Source organism: Lolium perenne, chromosome 6 (genome assembly GCF_019359855.2).
Source record: "Lolium perenne isolate Kyuss_39 chromosome 6, Kyuss_2.0, whole genome shotgun sequence".
Lineage (NCBI taxonomy): Eukaryota > Viridiplantae > Streptophyta > Magnoliopsida > Poales > Poaceae > Lolium > Lolium perenne.
Window position 1 is genome coordinate 2,729,561 of NC_067249.2, and position 7,177 is coordinate 2,736,737.

Here is a 7,177-nt window from a genome sequence, read left to right on the forward strand (position 1 = left end):
TCTGACAAATGTGCCATAAAATTGTAATGGACTTAGCAAAGACACAATGGACCAGTGTGTTTTGGCAAATGCTAGAAAATTACGGTGTCTTCTACCAAAATTTCCCTTGCTTTAATATTCATATCACATACAGGAATTTTACCCTTGTACTCCGTGACAGTAAAGGTAATTAGTTTTTGGTATTCGGCAAATAGAAGCTGCCGGCCCATAAGATAATTAGCCGCCACTAGTTTCTACTCCGTGAGAGGAAAGGTAATTAGTTTTGAGCAATAAACAAGCAGGACTTGATGTCGGTTTAGCGCCACCAATGATTTAATTTGATGGAATCACCATGAACCACCCTGTCCTTGTTGCCCAATTTGTACCAGGTTTTTATGACCACTGTAAGCTTCATAATGATGGCGCCGCTGAAGCCTGGTATGTCCGGCGGCAAGTTATTAAGCAGTCGTGGGTAATTAATTTGTCCATCCATCCTTGTTTCGATGCAAGCCTTGTCTTTGTTTCACACACGCAAATGGCTACAGAAAACTTGCGAGCATACAACACCTAATAAGACAGGATGTGCCATCAAATAAAAATTCGCGCCACTAAATCAACATAGGTATCTGTCTCCTACGTCTACTTTTGACATTTCGTTCACAATTTGCATTATTCCATGGGACGATCGATGGGTGTGACCAGCGTCATGTATGTTTGTTTTACTTTCAGTGTGTGTTCCATGTCACCGTGACAGTGAACCGCCAGCATCTATACCCCGTAAAATCGGTCAGTCGCCTAGTCGATACAGATCGCCTAGTCGATACAGAGATAAACCCTATCTCATCATTTATGCCTTGTTCGGTAGAAGCGAACCAATGAATATTGTGGAGTATCGTCCGCCGTGTTTTTGGTGAAAACACACCAGCTACCTAATCCCCTCTGATCCTCTTCCACGGTAATCCACGTCAATCCCTTTCTTCAAAAATGTTGTTCGTCAAGAACGGATTTGCTACATTGAAAAACTCTGTCTTTGCATTTGCATAACAAAGAATCAATTTTTATTTAGGTCCCTGGCACAAAGTTTCAGTATCAATTCGTCACAACAACATTACACCAACTTTACATACGAATGAAATAAAAAATCATCTCTGATTATGATCACAAAAAGTAATACTCCCTTCGCCCGGAGACCCGAAATAACCTGCACGCCCATAGTACAAACATTTTTTTTGTAAAAAATCCTTAATACATTGAAAACTTTTCAAATTTGGCCTGAAATTAGAAATTCAAATTCAAATCTTTTAGCCTCTGTCTCTGTCCTCCCAGCCATCCGCCGTGGGCGAGCCCGCCTTGAGGCTCCTCCCTCGTCGAGCTTAGCCTCCCACGGGGGTCGCCTTGCTCCGGCCTACGGAGGGCTCAAGCAAGACGACGGAGGGCTAGCACCAGCACGAGGAAGCAAGGCTGTGCCGCTCCCCTTCCCGCTCCGACCTCCCATCCACGTTCCCGTACCTGACACCGAGATTGCCCTCCGCCGCATCTTCCTTGTCTACCACCACTGGTAGAAAAAGAGGCTTCCGTCCAGCCCCATTAGTCGCGAAACTGTAGGAACCGCGACTAATGAAGTCTTTAGTCGCGGTTCGGCAGACGAACCGCGACCAAAGGCCTGGGCCCAGGGCGCTCGGTGGCCAGCTGGTGCACGTGAGGGGCCTTAGTCGCGGTTGGCCAGGCCAACCGCGACTAAAGGTGCCCAAAGGCCTTTAGTCGCGGTTGGCCAGGCCAACCGCGACTAAAGCTCCTCCCCTATATATACCAGTTCAGCACACTCACTTAGCCATTTGGTGCCACTTCTCTTCACAAGCTTCACAAGGGGGTGTAGGTTTGCTTTTGGTTCCTCTTATGCACACAAGGTGTTTGATGAAATGCCCCAAGAGCATGAAACAAACATGATATGAAGTGTTGGAGCCACACTTGAGGTTCCTCATTTATTTTTTCCTCCTCGATCGCGGTTAGCAACTTGAACCTTTCATGCATGTGTGTCATTGATAAAATATGCATGTGTGTTGTTCATTGTTTAATTTCTATTTTGTTTATAGCTAGTTAGTTTAACAAATGCATGATGGTTAATTATATATTTTATATTATAATAATGCAGATGAATCGGCAATGGATGTACGGTAACCGACTCTCCCGCGAGTTCACTACGGGTTTGAAAGATTTCCTCGTAGTGGCTAATGCGAACAAGCAGAAGGGTTTTGTTATCTGTCCATGTGTTGACTGTAAGAATCAGAAGGGTTACTCTTCCTCAAGAGAAGTTCACCTGCACCTGCTTCGGCACGGTTTCATGCCAAGCTATAATTGTTGGACCAAGCATGGAGAAAGAGGGGTTATAATTGAAGAAGATGAAGAAGGGGATGATTTCATCGATGAAAGCTATCTTGCTCATTTCGGTGATACTTTCATGGAGGATGCTGAAGGTGAAGGGGAAGGTGAAGGGGAAGGTGAAGGTGAAGAAGAGGCACGTGATGAGACCGTTGATGATCTTGGTCGGACCATTGCTGATGCACGGAGACGCTGCGAAACTGAAAAGGAGAGGGAGAATTTGGATCGCATGTTAGAGGATCACAGAAAGTCGTTGTACCCCGGATGCGATGATGGTCTGAAAAAGCTGGGCTGCACACTGGATTTGCTGAAATGGAAGGCACAGGCAGGTGTAGCTGACTCGGCATTTGAAAACTTGCTGAAAATGTTGAAGAATATGTTTCCAAAGAATAACGAGTTGCCCGCCAGTACGTACGAAGCAAAGAAGGTTGTCTGCCCTCTAGGTTTAGAGGTTCTGAAGATACATGCATGCATCAACGACTGCATCCTCTACCGCGGTGAATACGAGAATTTGAATGAATGCCCGGTATGCACTGCATTGCGTTATAAGATCAGAGGCGATGACCCTGGTGACGATGTTGAGGGCGAGAAACCCAGGAAGAGGGTTCCCGCCAAGGTGATGTGGTATGCTCCTATAATACCACGGTTGAAACGTCTGTTCAGGAACAAAGAGCATGCCAAGTTGTTGCGATGGCACAAAGAGGACCGTAAGTCGGACGGGGAGTTGAGACACCCCGCAGATGGAACGCAATGGAGAAAGATCGACAGAGAGTTCAAAGATTTTGCAGCTGACGCAAGGAACATAAGATTTGGTCTAAGTACAGATGGCATGAATCCTTTTGGCGAGCAGAGCTCCAGCCATAGCACCTGGCCCGTGACTCTATGCATCTACAACCTTCCTCCTTGGTTGTGCATGAAGCGGAAGTTCATTATGATGCCAGTGCTCATCCAAGGTCCGAAGCAACCCGGCAACGACATCGATGTGTACCTAAGGCCTTTAGTTGATGAACTTTTACAGCTGTGGGGCAGACCTGGTGTCCGTGTGTGGGATGAGCACAAAGAAGAGGAATTTAACCTACGAGCGTTGCTTTTCGTAACCATCAACGATTGGCCTGCTCTTAGTAACCTTTGGGGACTGTCAAATAAGGGATACAATGCATGCACGCACTGCTTACATGAGACTGAAAGTGTACATTTGCCAAATTGTAAGAAGAACGTGTACCTTGGGCATCGTCGATTTCTTCCGAAAATTCATCCAGTAAGAAAGAAAGGCAAGCATTACAACGGCAAGGCAGATCACCGGCCGAAGCCTGCAGAACGCACTGGTGCTGAGGTATTTGATATGGTCAAGGATTTGAAAGTCATCTTTGGAAAGGGTCCTGGCGGACAATCAGTTCCGAAGGGAGCTGACGGGCACGCAGCCATGTGGAAGAAGAAATCTATATTCTGGGAGCTAGAATATTGGAAAGTCCTAGAAGTCCGCTCTGCAATCGACGTGATGCACGTGACGAAGAATATTTGCGTGAACCTCCTAAGCTTCTTGGGCGTGTATGGGAAGACAAATGATACAAAGGAAGCACGGCAGGACCAGCAACGTTTGAAAGACCCTGATGACCGGCATCCGGAATGGTTTCAAGGTCGTGCCAGCTACGCTCTGACCAAAGAAGAGAAGGTCATCTTTTTTGAATGCCTGAGCAGTATGAAGGTCCCGTCTGGATTCTCGTCCAATATAAAGGGAATAATAAACATGGCGGAGAAAAAGTTCCAAAACCTGAAGTCTCACGACTGCCACGTGATTATGACGCAATTGCTTCCGATTGCTTTGAGGGGGCTCCTGCCGGAAAATGTTCGAGTAGCCATTGTGAAGCTATGTGCATTCCTCAATGCAATCTCTCAGAAGGTAATCAATCCAGAAGTTCTACCACGGTTACAGAACGATGTGATCCAATGTCTTGTTAGTTTCGAGTTGGTGTTCCCGCCATCCTTCTTCAATATTATGACGCACCTCCTGGTTCACCTAGTCGAAGAGATTTCCATTCTCGGTCCTGTATTTCTACACAATATGTTCCCCTTTGAGAGGTTCATGGGAGTATTAAAGAAATATGTTCGTAACCGTGCTAGGCCAGAAGGAAGCATCGCCAAGGGCTATGGAAATGAGGAGGTAATTGAGTTTTGTGTTGACTTTGTTCCTGACCTTAAGCCCATTGGTCTTCCTCGATCGCGGCACGAGGGGAGACTAAGTGGAAAAGGCACGATCGGAAGGAAATCAACGATATGTATGGACGGCCATTCTCTGACTGAAGCACACCACACTGTACTGACCAATTCCAGCTTGGTGGCTCCGTACTTTGAGAAACACAAGAATATTTTACGCTCGGACAACCCGGGGAAGCCTGAATCCTGGATTAGGAAGGCCCACATGGAGACTTTCGGCAGTTGGTTGAGAAAACATTTATTGAATGACAATGATGTTGTAGATCAGCTGTACATGTTGGCCAAGACACCATCTTCGACTATAACGACTTTCCAAGGGTACGAGATAAATGGGAATACATTTTACACGATCGCCCAAGATAAAAAGAGCACCAACCAAAACAGTGGTGTCCGCTTTGATGCAGCAACCGAGAATGGGCAAAAGGTCACATATTATGGTTACATAGAGGAGATATGGAAACTTGACTATGGACCCTCCTTTAAGGTCCCTTTGTTCCGGTGCAAATGGTTCAAGCTAACAGGAGGTGGGGTAAAGGTGGACTAGCAATACGGAATGACAATGGTGGATTTCAACAATCTTGGTTACCTTGACGAACCATTCGTCCTAGCGAAAGATGTCGCTCAGGTTTTCTATGTGAAGGACATGAGTAGCAAACCGAGGAAACGGAAAGATAAGAAAACGATCAGTATATCATGCGATGATCCAAAGCGCCACATTGTTCTTTCAGGGAAAAGAAACATCGTGGGAGTGGAGGACAAGACAGACATGTCAGAAGATTATAATATGTTTGCTGAAATTCCGCCCTTCAAAGTGAACACCGACCCAAGCATTAAGTTAAATGATGAGGATGCTCCATGGATACGGCACAATCGTAAGCAAGCAGGGACACAAGGGAAGAAATGATGTGTAATAATTTATTGTACCAAACTTTGTTGAATGGATCATGTGAATTATATTACCCGTGATGTGTTTGGTGTCCATTTTCGAATGATTCGAGATACCACTGATGATACATGAAATTTGGAGTGATTTAGTCATACTCCTGCATACAGGAAATTTGGAGTGACTAAGTCATACTCCTGCATACAGGAAATTTGGAGTGACTAAGTCATACTCCTGCATACATGAAATTTGGAGTGACTAAGTCATACTCCTGCATACAGGAAATTTGGAGTGACTAAGTCATACTCCTGCATACATGAAATTTGGAGTGATTTAGTCATACTCCTGCCTAGGCGTATAATATGCATACTCGTAGTCTTCATAGCCGCCGCCGTTGTACTGGTAGTCGTCGCCTTCTAAGTTGCCGGCGTCGTCGTCGCTGCTGTCGTCGCTGTCGTCGGGCGGCGCTCGTGGCTCGAACTGAGGGTAGCGCAGGCGGGGGATATCGCCGGCCGTGATGTAGTCCATGACGCTCTGCAGTCCGGCCGTACCACCATAGCCGACGGCCGGCCTCGTGGAAGTTTCCGTGAGGCGCACCGTCCTCCTCATACCTGGCGAGCGCCCTCTCACGCCGATTGATGAAGAAGGCGTCCCAAGTATGCTGGTTATCGGGATGCCAGCGGGGATTCATCCGCTGCTCTGGCGTGAGGTCGAGGTAGTAGTGGTTCGTGATGGCCGCCCGGCGCGCAGTACCCTGAGGGACGGGAGGGACCGGCACGCCGCCGGCGCTTAGGCTCCAGCCGGCAGGGACGCGGTAGCCCGGTGGGCAAGGGTAGTTCGAGGCGCAAAGCTCCTCCACCTGCTGGTAGGTTAGAGTGGGTGCGGTGGAAGCCATGAGAGAGTGATGAGAGATTGTAGAGATGTGATAATGCTGGCCAAGCCGGGCTACCTATATGTAGTGACAAATGGCGGGAAAAATGTGAGCGGGAAGACAGGAGGCGGGAAGAAAGAGGCGGGAAGAAAGTGGCGGGAAGAAAGAGGCGGGAGGAAAGTGGCGGGAAGAAAGAGGCGGGAAGAAAGTGGCGGGAAGAAAGTGGCGGGAAGAAAGAATTTTTTGATATATTATTTTTCTGATTTTTTTGATATATTATTTGTATTTTTAAGAATTTGAATTGAATTAGTTTTATTTTTTTGATTTTTTTGATATATTATTTGTATTTTTAAGATTTTTAAATGAATTAGTTTTATTTTCCTGAATTTTTTCATATATTATTTGTATTTTTAACATTTAGAAATGAATTAGTTTTAATTTTCTGAATTTTTTGATATAATATTTGTATTTTTAAGATTTTGAATTGAATTAGTTTTATTTTTCCGAATTTATTGATGTATTATATGTATTTTTCAGATTTTGAAATGAATTAGTTTTATTTTTCTTTACTTTTTGATATATTATTTGTAATTTGAAAAAGAAAAGTAATTTGAAAAAGAAAAGTAATTTGAAAAAGAAAAGTAATTTGAAAAAATACCTTTAGTCGCGGTTGGCCTCGCCAACTGCGACTAAAGGGTATTTTTCCGCGGGAAACGAAAACCCGGCGAAAATACCCTTTAGTCGTGGTTGGTGTGTCCAACCGCGACTAAAGGGTACCCTTTAGTCGCGGGTCGCCTCCCCAACCGCGACTAAAGGGGGGGTTATAAATACGCGCGCGGCGCCTGAGCGGC

General features: G+C 45.6%; 1 pseudogene; it reads left to right on the forward strand.

The window, feature by feature from the left end:
- The first annotated feature begins 2,146 nt into the window (after window positions 1-2,146).
- Window positions 2,147-5,476, forward strand: LOC139832040 (uncharacterized; annotated as a pseudogene).
- Window positions 5,477-7,177: the final 1,701 nt, after the last annotated feature.